Source organism: Fulmarus glacialis, unplaced genomic scaffold, assembly GCF_000690835.1.
Source record: "Fulmarus glacialis isolate BGI_N327 unplaced genomic scaffold, ASM69083v1 scaffold16366, whole genome shotgun sequence".
Taxonomy (NCBI): Eukaryota; Metazoa; Chordata; class Aves; order Procellariiformes; family Procellariidae; genus Fulmarus; species Fulmarus glacialis.
The window spans coordinates 1-17,849 of record NW_009217639.1 but is presented as its reverse complement, the minus strand read 5'-3'; positions in this window follow the sequence as shown (position 1 = coordinate 17,849).

Below are 17,849 nucleotides of genomic sequence, written 5' to 3'. Positions count from 1 at the left end.
GGGGGGGGGGGGGGGGGGGGGAAGTGACCGTAAGTTCTAACAGGTAATGTACATGTAAAAAATACAGCAATCAATTCTGAGAAACAAACAGGAAAAAGCACAAAAATAAGCCCTTTTCAGAAGACAGAAGGAATAGCAGATGTATTAGAGTGCTCTTCCAGGGCCAGAAGACAATCAGCACATAAAGGACGACTCATAGGAGGTAAAGTCCTACAGAAAAAGAACCCTCCCCCTCTCTTTTTAGATCTACACACTGAGGAAAAACTGTGGAGACTTCCCACACCAGAATCCTCCTCAAGTGTGTTTATAAGAAGGTAAAGAACAAGCTCACAATGTGAAAAAATAATGAAGTGCTAGAACAGAACTCAGGAATGAAAGACCTACTAGCTGTGATTCGTGAATTCTCACTTGAAACAGTCTCAATGTTGTAGCTCTAAGAGACAGGAAAAGCAACATGAATTTCTGACAAGGGTTCAAGGGGAGCATTAGGAAACAATGGATCAGTTAGGTTCAGTGTTTGTACCAGAAAAATCTGTATAAATTACTTGAAAGAAAAGAATTAGTGGATGCACTGATAATTCCATGCAGCTAGTGTAAGGAAAAGCCGCATCTCAGTCTACTGTCCTTCTCTGAAAGACTCAATGAGCATACTGAGAAATCACTGACATAGTCCACCTGGGCTACCAAAAGACATTTACCAAAGATCTCTCACAAATGGCTCCAAAGAAACTAAGCTCTCCTAAACAGGCCCTTGCATGAAAAATAACCTGACCGATTACTCCATAAAGATAGCTAGCAAACAATTTGAATAAACAGTCAGTTTGTTTATAGTAGAGGGAAGTCCCAATAAAGTCACACTTATGCTGGGCATTGTTCCTGTGCTGTCATGTATATTCTGGATAGGACAAAGTCAGACTATCAAAAACTGCACAGCAACTAACACGTAATAAAAAGGCAGAAAAATTAAGCATGAGTACACATGAAGTAGTGGACACTGGCTTTGAAGCTGACTATTGCCATTCAGGAACAGGATCTGCTCATACATGAGACATTTCTTTGAAAGCATCAATTCAACAGTAAACCAGAAGAATCTCAGTAGTAAATGCTGCAAACAGACTTTTAGAACCACAACATTATTTAGGCAAGTGTACTAACCTACAGGGCACACTCAACCTCTCAGCACTTCTGGAATTTCTGCCCTCCCCTCTAATCTCCAAGGCTGTCACGAAATCATCCGGGATAATGAAAACTATGGAGAGGGTTTTAAGTGAAGAACAAAGGTGGCTAGGACTCTTCAGCCTGCAAACAGGATTACTAAGGGGATGGCAGATGTCAATACAATCTCAGTAGTGGAGATCAACTGGGAAGGATGGGACTGGAGGAGTGCACCAAATGAGATGAGCAGGCAGCAACTGAGAGCCAGGCTGGTGGATGTGGCTCCAGACAGCCCCATGTGGTTTTCCTCAGCCTGGGAGGGCAGATCCGGTGTGCCTCGGAGGGACTTGACTCACTCCTAACTGTTATCACCAACTTGCTAAGTCTGTGCCCAGATATCATAATGAAACACACCCACTCTTTTAAATAACTGTATAAAATACAGTTAGCTATCTGTATTCTAGTACAAAATGCAGCTCTCGGCTTAAAAGAACTTATTCAAGTTAAGTTTGAGCCTTATCACATCAGGCAGCTGTACTTTTTCCACAATAGAAATACAGTTCATTCAAGAAGGTCAAAAGTGAAACACTGTAATCTTCAAGTGGCAGACAAAACCAGGAGAAGTTTCAGAGGTTTTGAAGCATGCTAGTCACATTTACAATACAAGCTGGAAGAAGAAAGCAAAGGAGCAGACACACAAACCATTATGCAAATGTCAAAAAACATGCTTTACGGCTGAGCTACCATATGATTCTGTAAGTTATGAAGAAAATCTCTCTTAATTCCGTTCTGTAGTCATTTACCCGCTTTTCTGGATAAACATCAACTCATATGAAACACTTGCCCAAAAACTGATTGGTATTTCTTTAAGCATCTGACCACTATTGATAGATACCTGACCACCAATGAAACCTGTTTTCTCTAGTTGTTTTCGTAAGTTCACAGTTGGAAGGACTTGTATAGTGAAGTATTTGCATAATTTCTTATGTGAAAAACCAGTAAGTACAGAAACTTGCTGTTGAAATCTGAGGCACTGCTATAGTGAGCACCACAATGTGGAGCCTCTTTTTAAAATGTACTCTAAGAGAATAAAAATTTCTCTCCAAACACTGCATATCTATCACCAGTGATGATATACATACATATCAAAATCCAATTCAAAAGCCATCTCACATGTTGTTGGATCAATTTATTTTTCCCATTCATTTAGTAACTGATTTTGCACCAGAAACTAAAAAGAATATGCTAATCTAAACAAAACCAATATTCATCTCCCAACTATCCTAATATCTAAGGGGGAAAAACAGTCTATTGATATTTGCCTGGAAAAGAGCACTGCTGAAAAGACCTCTGTATTCACCCAAGAGTCATTCTGACACACAGGTGCTCCTGAGCAAAGTCACCACAAAACAAATATAACATTTGGGAGAATGCTGCTTCAGTAAGACCAACTGACTTGAACAAATTGAAAGGTTAAACCCTGATAAAAAACTATAAAAATCTATTACAAAATTATACAAAGCTTTGTTTTGTACTGTCCATTCTTGAATGACGGCACATCACTCGGAAAACTAAAGGCGAGACATTCCCCCTCTAAAGGTAGATGGCATTATGGCACACAAAATTAACTCAGCGACAGAAAGAAACTGCATGTTTGATGCTAAAGAAAACAAAATTAATGACTTCCAAAGAACACAAATGTTAAGAAGGAACAAAGACTAAACTTGTACAGAATTTGATGCGGGGGGCGGGGCGAGGGGGAAGTCTAGGGGGAAGTCTAACACAATCAGACAAGTCACGAGGAGTCTAAGTGTACGGGTAAGAGAAACCATTTCCAAACTGTTGGCTCAGTTTTTGAAAAAATAAGTGTTAAATAATCAAGTTAGAAAGAACATTAAATGCAGGCTTTCCATATGACCTTTTGGGAATAATTTTATTTTCCTCTGTGAGAAAAAGCATAGCAAAAGTAAAGAGAATACTTTCAAATTACTGTAAGAAGTGCCAGTGATTTTTCAACTCAGTGCACTTAATAGTAGTATACATTTGATTGCAATGTCAATGAAAATTTTATGTTTTATCCGTTTATTCTAGAAAGCTGTGGACAAGACTCCGAACTGCCCATCTCAAGTATTCTAGATGACTGAACATGCTCAACTCCAAACACATTGCAAACAATACTGGAAACTACAAAATACAAATGAACATTAATCTTCGCATCCCATTTATGGCTAAAGAAAACACCAGATCAATTTGCAGTGAATTTGTGTGGGGCGAAGTTGTTTTACTGCTTTGCTGTAGGGTGATTCCATCCAGCTATGCCCTACACACTACACCATTTTGATAATTAGGTGGGGGACAATCAATAAACCTTTGATAGAAGATTGCATGTTTGATTAAACACTGAATATAAATCACAGGAAATCCTTAAAGGGAAGGCTTGAATCTGAATGGCACTTCAGGGACAAAATGAGTCCACAAAGATACACTTATCACCAAATCCTAATCTGTCTCAATCAAAGCAATTCCCAGGGTAATGATCTTGCAAAGTAAGAATCAGATGCCAGCCAAATGGCCGTGTAAGCACGTACAGCTTATTAGACAGATAGCACTGAAAGTCTTCAAGATGACCAAAGTAATAGCTAGTCTTAAGGGTGGATTTTTGTTCTTGTTTTATAAGACTATCTCTAAACCTGTTTTGTTACTGTCTGAATTGTAAAAATAATTTTTGCATTTTGTAAGTTCTTATCCTAACACAACTGCACAGAAATGTAACAGAGAGACAGAGGGTCAAACCTGCATCACATCTCCAAAACTATCAGTAATTCCTCCCCATGACTCTTCAGTAGGGTGTGTAACAGCTAACCAATTCACCTTGAAATCACGCCTCAAAAAACTTCCCTATCCAACTGTGCTTCACTCCACCAACTCATTGGCCTTGTGTCACACTAAAACATTCAGTAGCATGACTTACTGCCATAAGAAAGTGAAAAAGCCGAGAGTGGTAGCTTATATTGTTAAGCAAGTCTATTGCTTAACAGGAATGTAAGTTTGAAAATTCTCAGGAGGAGTTGAGACACAGAGACTCAGGTGTGCTCGTGGGATCCTGACTCACACCCATTCCATGGTGAGAGGAAGACCCTCTCACCATATAGATATTAAATATGCCAGGTTCCTTTTCCAGTTCCTCCAGAATCTCCTGAAATTGCATATACACTCAATTTTTTATTTACCCTCCACATCCAAAGCCTCACCAAGTCTTGGGATGTTCTTAACAAACTTCACGCAGCCCTAGCCAGCTTGGCCATTTCAAGTGCCCGGAAGAGCAGGAAGTTTGACAACAGAGACCTGGCAACTGTTTCAAGCTCTCTGTCTAACCATGCCTCTGGGCTGAGCATCACCAAGGAGCACCCACTCCTACTTGGACCCCACCAAGAAGCGATGGTTGCTGTCAGGACTGCTTTTCTCTCTCCCTTTCTGATTCCCTCTTTTTATTCTTAACACCTTTCTACCTTCTCATAATAATTTATTTTTACCTCCTCTTTTTTTCCTGTGCTCTTTTTTTTCCTCCTTACCTGTCCTCCTTTTCTTTGAGCTAGGGCATGGCAGAAAATGTGTCATTTACTGATGCATACCACTAGGTGAGAGAAAACTAATAGAAACAGCATTCAATAGTTGGTATTTACGGAAGGTAATATACAGTTGCTCTTTTAGTGATACTTTCTCTGCATATTATTTTAGCCACCAGCAACCCACAGCTCAGTGATTCCTTAGCCAGCATCAACTGATCTTTTTCATAAAATCTCTGAATTCCCTCCACATAGGGAATTCAAATTTATTTATTTTTTAATACATGTAAATCTTTAGCATACCCAACATCTTCTGGCAAAGGCACAGAGTTTAATCAAAACTTGTGCAAAGAAACTCCTTTTTCTTGATTTGAACCCATGCTCATCAGTGACACTGGGTTTACCTTGCTTCTACATTGGAAAAAAACAGTGATTTACCTCTTCTGTATCACCATTACTATAGACCCCTATCTCGTCATCTTCCAGTCATCTTTGTTCTAGCCCAAAACCAATATTAATATTTAGTAATTTCTCATACAGTCCTGTTCCATTTCCTTCTACCCTTCTCTGTATATGCAGTTCTGCCAACATGGTCCTGTGAGGTGCAAACTAGACTGCACATGGCGTAAGATCTAATTGCAGTATAACCAGTCTCTATTTCTTGCCTAATTTCCACGATTCTGATTGCTATTTTGACTATGCTGAATTTTGAACAGACATTTTCATTTCAGTTGCAAGATCTTATTAATTACCAAATGATATAATTTCAATGCCCATCACTGTGTACATAAAGCAAGGGTTGCCTTCTTCATACTATCTTCCCAGCCTGCATTACCACATTTAACTTGATGAAATTGCAGGGTGCCATCTAACAGTCAGTACAGCAATGTCCTTTTGCAATCCTTCATGGTTAGCCCTTTAGTATCAACATCCTGAATAACTTAATACTGTCAACAAACTTTTTTGCCTCATTATTCTACCCCTTTTCCACAGCATTTATGAATATATTGAAATGCACTGATTCCCAGCACAAGCCAACATAAGATTCCATCACGAAAGAAGACAATTTATTTCTACACGTGAACTTTTTCCCCATCTCCCCTTTTAGTAGTCATTTATCAATGCAAGGATCCACTCTCTATGGCTTCTTCTCAAACTTTTGGGAATGGACCTTTTCAACTACTTTTGGAAATCCAAGTAACATCTCTTGGTTCTTCCCTGTCCATGTGCTTGCTAATTCTCTCAAAGAACTCTCATACATATATGACATACTACTTTCTTTCATAAAAGTCACACCAATTCTTCCTCATTTTATGATATTCACCTGTGCATCGTTTCAAACAAATTCAAATTCTGCTACTTCTCACTTCCAATTGAGGTATCTTTTCTGTTCTTACACTCGTTTAAAAAAAAAAAAAAAAAAGCCTTACGACTCAGGTTTTAGTATCATACCCTAAAACAAGCGTTTCTTCCATACCACCCTCTCCATTGCAGTCAATCAATATTACCTGGAAACAGATGGGAAATTATCCTCACAGGGATTTTGTATGCATTTGTTGGACAACGGATAAAGTGTCATTTCCTCATGCATCTCCTTCAGAAGTAACAGGTTCCAAATGCAACAAGTTACATAGATTTACTACATAAATGTGCATCTACGTATCATATCCAAGAAAGGATCAGGCTAGCAAATAAAGCCAATTATAGTCACAATTTTGTATTTTCCTCTACCTGATACAACAATGTCATGATTTGTGCCGCAAAAAGCACTGGTGTTGAGACCTAAGAAACTAGGTAAAAGGCAATATTCCAGTGTAAGTAAGTGTTACGCTTAACAGCATTATTTATACTCCCCTTCCCCAATAATTTTAAATAAACTAAATCCTATTTGCTAACTTTGGGGAAAAAACCATGGGCTTGCTCAAAGATTTAATGAGCTATATAATTATATGTTGGGAATCGGGGAAAGGCAAAAGGTCAGGTTGATGCTATAGATAAAGCATTGAATTTCTGCTCCGTATTTTTTTTTTAATTCTATTAAGAAAAGTGGTCTTCAGGAGAAGGACTACTGAAAGTATGGGAATTCATCAGCATATTTGAAGTTTTGATTGTTCAGTAATGCAAACAATATTTTTATCATTACAACTGTAATTCAAAAAGAGCTTAAAAAGTTAATTCTCTTGTAAATATCTGTAAAAAGTTAATCCTACTGGAAACAGGTGTAATTTATAAGGCAATATACTACACAATGCTAAGCTCTGGCCACATCTTACAAAGGCAAGAGAAGAATGGCTAAGAAATAATTTTTCATGTAAGACATTTTGTCACTGGAAGGCTTGAAAGTGCTGAACACCTCTGGTCTCATGTGATCCAAAGGAACAGATATTCATGTAGATGAACATCTGTTACACTGTTACAGCAACTAAGGGAATAAACATTCTGATACTGATGCTCTAGGACTCAGACCAATCTCTAAGTATGAGATTATGACCAGAAGAAGTGTCAGGGATATCAATTACACATATCTCTACTGAAATATTTTTACAGTTTTCTCTGGCTGCTACCAAGACACAACACTAACCAGACATTGTATATAATAATAAATGTCTGCAATTTCAATGTGCAAAAGACAAAATAAATACTTAGAAGTCAAGCCTAATACATATTACCTTAACAAATTAGGTTAATTTCTTTCACATTTCAATAGCATTAAAATAAATCAAATCCAATTGTATATACAGAAATAGTCACTGAATTGCTTACCAAATATTTATATCACCACACTGCAAAGAACAAGAAAAGAGTATTGTCAGTCATTGCTTTAAAAAAAGGACAGAATCAACAAATTTCTATTATGTTGCATTTTACACACTCTCCCGAAATTTAATCTCTAGGAAAAGTTACTTAAATTACATGACCCCATCCCTCAGTGAATAGGATTTTTCCTTGATGCTGACTAGGACCTACCAGTGAGAACTGTTATTTAAAACCAATCAGGACCTTGTTGCTCTCTGCGCTGCACAGAAATGTTAAAATATATACCAAAGATGTGTATGTAGGATGACCAGAATGGCAGATGCTCCATTCTGCATAAGGTATTTCAGTTTGGAGGGAAAACAATGAAAGTTCTTTTCTTCCAGTAACAAACCACGACAATACAAGTTGCCAAAATCCAACATTAAAAAAAGCACAGAACAAGAGAGGGTTGCAACTCAACAGCAACTATCTCAATACAACTGTTTTCAAACACTTAAAGCACATGACATGTGGTTTAAATTAACAAACATAAAATAATAGTCAATATGTTTGATATCCCAGTGTGTGTCTTCCTTTTACTGTTGCACTTAATTGATTTATAAAATATTTAAAAGCAACCAAGAACACTCGCATGAAAAGCTTACTCCCTACACATCAGTTGTATTATACACCACTCTTCACACGTGTTTATGTTTAAAGATGACATCTGAATATTCATCCTAACTGAGCGTATAAGCAATTAAGTGAAATAAGATGCAAAGGTAATATGGCAGTCCCTCCAGCCCATCACATTTTAGTGCATGAAGAAGTCAGGTGTTACCATCACTGCCTTTGCTCAGTCCTTCTCCTACCCCTTTCATTTTGAGGAAGCGCAATTATGACTTTTAAATTTACTGAACCTAAACAATTTGAGATAGAATGACAACATTCCATTTTAGTTTTCATATATTTGAGCCAAAAGGCATATTACAGCCTATTTACAATTTCCTCTAAACCCTCTTCATTACTACTTTCACAGAAAGCTTCTAAGTTCTGTTGGTACAGCCTGCTTTGTACAAATAGACTATGAACATAAAACTGGAATTTAAAGAAACCACCTGGATTCAACTCTAGTCTCCTGAATTGCATGCAACTAAGCAACAGATGTTTAGTTCAGAATAGCCTCCAGAACATACTTCATTTGCTCCTAGCCCTCTACAAGCCATAAAATACAATTCCCCTTTTTCTCTTCATAGTAACTTACTGCATGGGAACAAAAAGCTTAGAAAAAACTAAATGGACCACATAAAATAGCTAGGCAAGACTGAGAGCTTTACCAAAGCCCAAACTCCCAACAACAGAAAGGAAAGGTTGATCAAAAAGTCCAGATGACCTTTGAAAGCGTATCACATAAGAAAACAAAGAATATAACAGGGGTATTTAACTTTCTGCAATTTTCTCATCGTTCCTGGCATATGGCTAATTTCCATCATGAACATTTTATCATGATTTTATAGCTAATTCTAGACCACCAACAGGAAAATCGATCAGCTTCAGGCACAATGTCAGTCTCTGTAGATTTCCAGAGGCGAGCCTGTGGGCTGCCCGCACTGGAGAAGTGCCCTTTGTTCTTGTTGCAAGGCACTGGTTTGGCAAAGTGTGGCGCTGCACAGAGTTAAATGCCTTAGAGAAGTCTAAATACAATCACACCTCTACAATTCTGAGATATGAAATACAGGGACAGATCCTAAAGGTTATGAAAATTGAAGACACACACATTTTCTCTGCCAACTGGTTTTAGGGCTTACAACAAAAGCTGTCCTGTCTTACTCATTTCAAAACGTTTTCTCCTTAGATATGGTTTAAAATTCCCTGCATTCACAATGAAACCTCATGACTTAAAATTTTTTAAAAATCATGGTTTATAGGGGGTGGATTTCTCCAACCAATACATTTTGTTATATAAATGCTTCTCCTTTCCTGTTAAGTGTTCCATTTCACATTTCTGAACATTAAGAAGCAGTGGCTACTACTGCATATCTGGTAACCAAGCTATGAAGATCAACATCTTATCTGAAGCTGTGATTTAAAGCAGATTCAGAGAATAACCTATTCCTTTTCATGTGAACCAGCTCTATTTTGTTAATATGTATAGGAGATTTGGTATTCTGAAAAACTTCAGTCTGATCAGATCTTTCCATAGGCTTCCAACAATCTGGTTAATACATTATAACTTCTTTGGACTTAACCTCTGGAAAATCCAAAGACATTTATAAGTATGATTATTTCTCTTTTTACAACTGCAATCATATCAATATCAAAATATTAGAATTATATTTTTATCTATTGTACTGATTTCTAAATTAACCGTCAAGAGAGCTCCATGAAGTCATGCCATGAGGCCAAGATTTTTAAACCAACAGTTTTATAATGAGCAGCATTCAATTTACAGTATTTTGTACTTCTTTAAAGAAAAAACAAGCTATAGAATAATAGGGATGGAAAGCAAAGGACACACATAATTAATTCTACTTCAGTTTTTGAAAGTAACTGATAAATACTAAAAACTGAAAACCAAAAAAACAAGGAAACCCTTACCACTCAACTCCAAATGAATGTATTTGGAAACACTGAACCCTAGGCCAAACAACCCAAGACGACAGATCTTCTGAAATATCTTTCCCAAAAATGCATGCTATTTCAATTATAAATTCCAATTCAAACATGTAAGATAGCTGTTCACTGCCTTGCATAAAACACCTTGTGCAGCTGTCATCAGTGTTTATAAAAGAATATTTACTCCAATCTTTCAAAACTAATATTATAGGCAGAACTTCACAATAAACAAGCTTGAGGCTACCAAATCAGGTGCCTTCAATCTCTCAGCTGTTGCTACGCTACACTCTCTTACTGCTCAGCCACCATCCACCCAAATCATCATTCCTTGCTACTACTGCCTCCTGGATCTCAGCTCTGCCCCTCCGCTTTTACACATTTTCCTTTGTGCCCTCGTTGTAACCAGGAACCAGAGCACTCTCTGCCAACCCTCAAAAACCATCAACAGCAAACACAATAACAAAGGTGCCAAGCTTTACCTTCCACATGTGTATTTTATTATATTAAACACGTGCATTGTATTTCTGAATGTCAAAGCATCAGAAAAATGCCCATCAGCTACCTGCTTGTATAAAGCTAGGAGAAAAGATAGCAATCTGCTATTACTCATTTGGAACTTTAAAAAAAAAACAAACAAACAACAAAAAAACCCCTCATAGAATCAAAAACTGTACCCAGCAAAACCAGGTAAGCTCTGTAGGCAAACTCTTGCAAAAAAAGTGGAAAGAAAATGATAAATTGTACTACATCCATAGTTGCCGTTTTTGTACAAACGGTAGCTCACTTGCCAAAAGCATAACAGCACAAAGAGCAGGCTATTACAAGAAATACACATTTATGGTGGGGATAAATCTGACAGAGGGTCACGGTGGCAATGCACTCATTTCCTCTTACTTCCTCCAAATTTTAACAATTCCTTTTTAAATTCTATTTAAAAAAATGTCTCCCTTTGGAAAGTACAACTGGCAAGGACAGGTGAAGACAAGAACTAGTACAGCAGTAGCTGAAGATCCTCTTTTTCTCTTAAAGAACACATACCTCACTGTGTAGAAGCAGCTGCTGAATAAGGTTAATAAAATTACCTAACTGACTGCTGCTACTGTCAGTGGTCTCAGAGAAATACTGCAGAAAAGTAGCTCCAAAAAAGCGAAGAAATGGAAGTAAAGAAATGCACTTGCAATTCATGAAATTTCTGACACAGGAACAAGGACTAATACTGTTTATTGAGTTCAAAGCCAAGCTCACTGAACTCTGGGTACACACGTGAACAGACAATTACACACCAGGCCTCACAATGGAGTTACACCAGCAGTTGCTGAAGCCAGGGACGCGGGCTCTAACCAAGGCTGAATCAGCCACTTGGGATAAATTTCTTGGTGGCTGTCCAGAGATAGAATGATGGACCAATTTTACAGACAAGAAAAAAAGTGGGCCTCTTCCAAAGTGAAAACAATCCTCATGAAAGTAATCAAGTGTCTAGACCGTATTTTAAGACCTGCCTTATCAAATACTTTTGTTCTGATTTTTTTTTTCCCCTGTAAGAAAGCCATTTGGATTACTAGACTTCACTTTTACAACTACCACAGGAAAACAGACTGCTGATGGCAAACTCAAATAAGACTTGTTAAGATAATTTCAAGTACTTTGCCAAAGATTGTAGCCCCAGGCATGGTCTTAGTGAAAATCAAAGGATCTGAAGTCATGAGAGTTCAGAAGTGCATTTGTTTTAAACTACAAAATGGTTCACTGCTCTCTGAATGAGTAGCAAGCAGGATCGATACTCGTATTACCCAGTTACAACTCAAGAGTGTTAGTAGAATCCGAAGATCTACATTACCCTCCCAGGCTCATAGGGATCTAATCTAGACCACAGTTTAAGAAGCAATTTAAAGTGTATGTATCAAAGGCAGAAAAATAATCAATGTCTGTCCTATACTACTTCACGACAGAAATTAGGTCCTTGAACAAGATATGCACAAAAAAACCCCTAACATTTTGGGCCTTTAACACAGCCTTGCATGATCATGTCTTTACAAGGCCAGAAGTCAAGATTCCGTGGCTGGTGAAAGTCTGATATCAGATCAGTCTTTGAAAATGTGATATTAAAACTGCAAATATTTATTCAGCACACATGAAGGCATTTAATCAGGTGAACATCAATTTAATATTTACTGTTTTTTTTTTCCCTATGCCCTTTTAACAAAAAAGCAAATAGTTGAGAGCCAGCGAAGTTCAACTCTTGCTGGGATGCAGCAGAGTGAAATATTTACATTTCACTGATACTGCTCTTAATGTTCCTGACAGCAAAAGGGAAATTAACAAATTCTTACATACTTTGCTGTATCTTAAGGGAATTCATATAGTTTATAAAGATTCAGTGTTTTTTTCTCTGAGGAGCACTATGGGATTATAAAGCAAAATAAAACTGAAGACTTTTTCCATGTCCACGCCAGAGTTAAGAATGAAAAAGAGACAACTCTTCAGATGTATGTGTGTCCACATGAACACGCAAATATCACTCAGTTAACTTTTTCTTCTGAAAAATAAGAATACAGTTAAACCAAAAGCTTTGCTATAACAAAATTTATGAATATCAGACCATAAATGTGGTACGAGATAAACAAAAAAGAAGAAAGCTTTAAACATATTGTAGTTGCAGAATCCTTCAAAACAGCAGAGGATATGAAAGAAGGTTGCACTTTTTTTATGACTGGTAAAATATTAGTAAGAGAGAAGAGGAAGCAGACACAAGTTTTCTCATTTTCTCAGCAGCTAGGAAAAAAGCTCTGCAGATGTTTCAGGTGCTTCAGCCAATGTGAAACGTGCAGCAGAATCTAAAAAGTATCTGCCAGGAAGTAGCTTATATGCCCCTTCACCACTCCTCATATGTAAATGCTAGCATCACTACTTGCCCTAGCTCCTCATTTCAAAGAGCATCCTTTTTTTCACTCTCCCCAGCTATTCAGCATCAATCTCTACTTCGCATCTTCATGAGGCATACCATTTAGCTTTTTTTAGCATCAACTGGCATTCTTTCGTGAAAAAGCCACCTCGGTGACTTAGAATACGCCATGTAAATAAAGTAGTCTGAAACAGAATATTTGATTTACACTTCTGTAGTTTTGTGCACCTATACTCCAATGCTCAGTAATTAAAATGTGGGTTATTTCCAAGGGTCACATTTCTGAAATGGTAGTCCACTGAACTGTTCCCCACTGGCACTCAAAACACACCTTCTAAAGAAACATCATGATAAAAGTGACCAACAGATAATGAAGTGCAAATAGAGTATATAGACAACAGCACTGCCAACAAATGATCAGTGACTGTTATGGCCCTACCACTGACAAATTTCAGAAGAACCAGTTAACCCAAAAGCAGCAATGATCACTTTATGTATTGCTTCTTATCATCTTACATGGCTCTCACGACCATTCTGCACACCAAAAGCTCACTGTGACTCCACTTTATGATGAGCTATGCGAGGACAACCGTTTTCATTGTTAGTAACAGCTGAACCCCAGCCTAGCAATGGTGTGGAAGTTTTAATTGTGACTCTCACACCCTAGAAAACATCCAGATTAATAAGAGAAAAGGCATAGGAACCCACATCACTCTTTCAGCAAACTAATCACTACCTTAATCTTTATGTGCATCCTCATCTTGAAACACTTTAAGACGGAGCATATTCCACATCTCCATGATGACACTGAGTTTTCCATTCAATTCCCTTGTATATTAAAAGATCAGCACCCACTCACACAGTGAAAAGGAATTAAACTTTTTATACAAAACATACTCAAATGAACATGGCATTTCTGAAAGGAATTAGAAGACACATGACCTTCTCATTCCTGGGCTTCAAGGGAGAAGCTTTGCCTTATTCTTTCTTCTCTTTTTTTAAATATATGATTGCCCTTTTCACAATTCCCTCTCCAATATAATATATATTGTGTTGCCTGACAAATACAAAAACTGTAATTTTTCCACTACGTTTCAGCTCAAATTTGTAGCACTGGATGCTAACAACTATTGTTCACTGGATTCAACAATGTAAATTCTATAGCTAGGCATGTTTTCGGATTTTTTTAAGCTATCAAACTGCCCTAAGTAGGTTTTACCATTGCTAACCTTCCAAATGACTGTAGTTCAAAACTGCAGGTACCAGTCTTAGCAACTTATAAAGTACAAGTAATTTTCAATTATTTTACCAAAGTGTGCACAGCTTATGCATGAGATATTTTTGTTTTGTGTTTAAATAAAGAGCATGCAAAAAAAGAAAACAAACAGTAAGGGCAGCATCATGGACTTAAGCAAGACCTAACAAAGCTCATACATGAAGAGGTGCGTGCCTGTATGTGACTAAAGATATTGAGAAACTTTAAATGAATAGAAATGCTATGTTTAATTGAACTAGATCCATGAATTACTATTGCAGTTTTTAAAGAAATAAGCACCTAAGCTGAATTTGCCTTTTAAAACTTAAATAAGTGTCCTTTCAAGATTCCTGTTATTCAATACTTAAAGATGCAGTTAACATGGCTGAACAAAGTATTACTTCAAATATCCAGTTTATGTTGTATTTAAAACTAATTCATGATCTCTATTTCCCCTAAAATAAATTCTTGTCCTATGACTACTTACATATTTACGTTTATTCTACAGATTCGTATCGAAATAAATTAAAAAAGAATTAAATGTTTCAGAATTAAAGCATCCGTCGGTCTCCTTTCACATTTGTCTGCATACATTCTTCACATCATAAAGTGAAAAATAATTTGGAAATACGAAGCTTGCCACTGCAAAAAGGACAAGTATTGCAAGAAAACTCTGGGGAGTATAACACCCAAAAACAATTCAGGTACTGTACCTGAAATCAATGTGAGAATGGCTAGATGTGAAGCTAACAGCAAGACGTTAACGCTGAACTGACTACGTAACAAATACTGAGTTTTAATTATATGTCTGCAATTAAACCATTACCGTCTGACTGCTGGAACTGTGACGGTACGCGTGCTTGCCTCTAGTCCATTTCAATTCCTTTTTAATAAAATACATTTTATAGGACGTATAAAGAATTTTAAATATTTCAGTAATTTTCTTCTGTCAAGACCTGTTCTTGACTTTGATGTTGTGCTTTTCAGAAAAAACTCAGGGCCTGAACTGAGACCTGGAGGAAAACGATTCTGCAATGGTTAGCCTTCATGATGTCAACTGTAGCAAACGATAAACTGTGTGGTATAAAACACTGCCAATTACCTCAATGGTATACTGTCAGTTGTATAATATTGTATTTTTGAGTTGCCAAGCAGTTTTAATCAAATAGTAAAGCATCAACCATTACATGAAAACGATACTGAGCATGTTTTATTTAGGAGTGTGATTATTTCTCATCTTTAAATTTATCTTTCCCAAGACTTTAAATGTTAGGGCTAATTTTATATATATGATTAATTACAGCACTGACAAGGCCACGTATCATCGCTAGACATGGAACAGCTTTCCACAATAGCCGGCATTATTTCCAGCAGTCAGAGTTCAAATAAACTTGAGATCTTTCTTTCTAATCAAATTAATGACACGCCTATGTAAATCACTTCAATTCTGACTGTCATATAGGATAGCTATAATACAGGATATTGCTCAGCTCACACACACATTTGGAGTAAGCTACATTACCTAGATGGACAGCTGCCTTTATTTTAGGTTCATTGCAGAATCCAAACACAACTCCTTCTTTTAAAAAACAAACAAACCAACCAACCCCCAACCCCAGAAGTACCCAACCTGCAGACTTAAGTGTTTAAATGCATTTGGAATGTTCTTTCTAAAGCATCGTCTGGATTTCACCAGTAAGTTACACAAACTGTTGTAAAATTATTAACTGAATGCAAACTGGGTAAAAGTATGGTGAAGTTTTTCTAGAATTTAGTCTATCCCATCTGCTGCTAAATTTAATTTACATCTACCTATAAGCCAAAAATCTCTAGAACAGAACTTTGACATCATTTCTGGAGTATAACGTGACCTCAAAACATAATATAAACAAAGAAAAGGATTTTTAGAAGTAAAGAACAAATATTTTGTAAGTTAATCGAAAGCATTTAGGTACAGCACAATCTACAGATTCACACACTTCAGCTACTTTAAATATTTATTAACCATTTCACAGTTCTAAAATGCAAAATGTGTAAAGGCCAGCTACATCAGAGACAAAGATGGAAAGTTAAGCTAAAGTCAACTTCTGCACTGGGTACAGAGGTGTTGAGAGTGGCTACCAATGACACTCAGGACTCCCCAAACGTAGCAAGTTTTGTACCACTTACTTCCAGGATCAGGGGTTTAGTCATAGCATCTTTAAAATCTTCCTATCAGTGTGGCCCAGCATTCAAATACAGAGACATAGGTTAAAACAAAACTGAAAAAGAAGTCATAAAAACAAGTCTATTCATAGGTGCTATCTATTTATACCATAGGGAATAAGTTGGTTAATGTCATTGCCTGATCTTCTGCATTTTCTTTTCCGACAACCCAAAGTTTACTGTTTTTCAAGCATTTAGAAGATTTAAGGCATATTCTAAAGCTCTCCTCTTCATTACAGTTCGCATCTTAAGTCTTCAGAGTTAACCATTTTTACAGTACTTATACCCGAGTGCTCAGCAAGTCAGCCAGAAGTTGTTTTTCAATATGAAAGTGAAGACTTCTGCTCATGCTAGTAGGTATATACGAGAAAAAGGTTCTAATCTACTTATGTTCTTCTCTTCTTGTGACTAGACTCTTCCTTTTCCCCACTTAACAACATAGCACATAAGCCAATCAAAAAATAGAGTAGGGGGAAAAAATAGTTTCTGGTATTTATTTTTCTTCTAGTGGCTACAATGTAATTTCTTCCACTTAAGAATTCAAATTGCATAAAGAATTGCACATCAGTTACGGCTGTTCAACTGCCCCTGAGTTATTAGAAAGTACCTGCCCATTTTAAAAACCTATCTTATCGTGGCTTGTAGAAACAACATGGTTGGCACATTGTTACACTACAAATCAAATTAACATTTTAAAAACCCAAACCAGCATTGTATTACTTAAAATCATTAAAACCGTACTACATCCCTACTGGGGGTAGCAAGAGACCAACCCAGAGCTTCAGTATGTGAGCAGTCTGTAGAAGTATACATTGTAACCAGACTTGATACTTTCTACGTTAATATAAGTAAAAATCTATTTTTTTAAGACATATGACTTCCGATAAAGAAAATACATATTTCCCTTGCTCTCACATTAATTTCAAAACACAAACGATACAAACTCTCGCAATGAAGAGGAACAAAGCGGAGTTGCCACAAGAACTATCTTGCAATAAAATAGGCATTAACTACTGGCACAAAAGAGAAGCCAGATGCCGTATCAATACCTCAGCCTGTAAGTGTGCGTTTGTGGGTGCCGTAGCCCCCTCTCAGCACAGCGCTTTGGTGCAGTACCTGAGCTCTGTGCAGCACGCAGGGAATGTCTGCTTCCATCCTGACCACAGCGAACACACTATTCTCAAACACGGAGACAAGCCTCCAGGCCGTTGTATTCCCATCTCCAGATTTAAAAAATACCTCCACGAGGTGTTAAAGTGCGCACCGGCGGGGTGCGGGCACACGTTTAACGAGCGGGGAGGAAGAGGGTGGCCGAAGAGGCGAGGGACGCGGGGAAGAGCACAGACCCCGCGCCTGGCGATCCAGGAGGCTCCCCCGCCGCCGCCTCCGGCCGCTGCGTGAGGTTGGCCGGGCA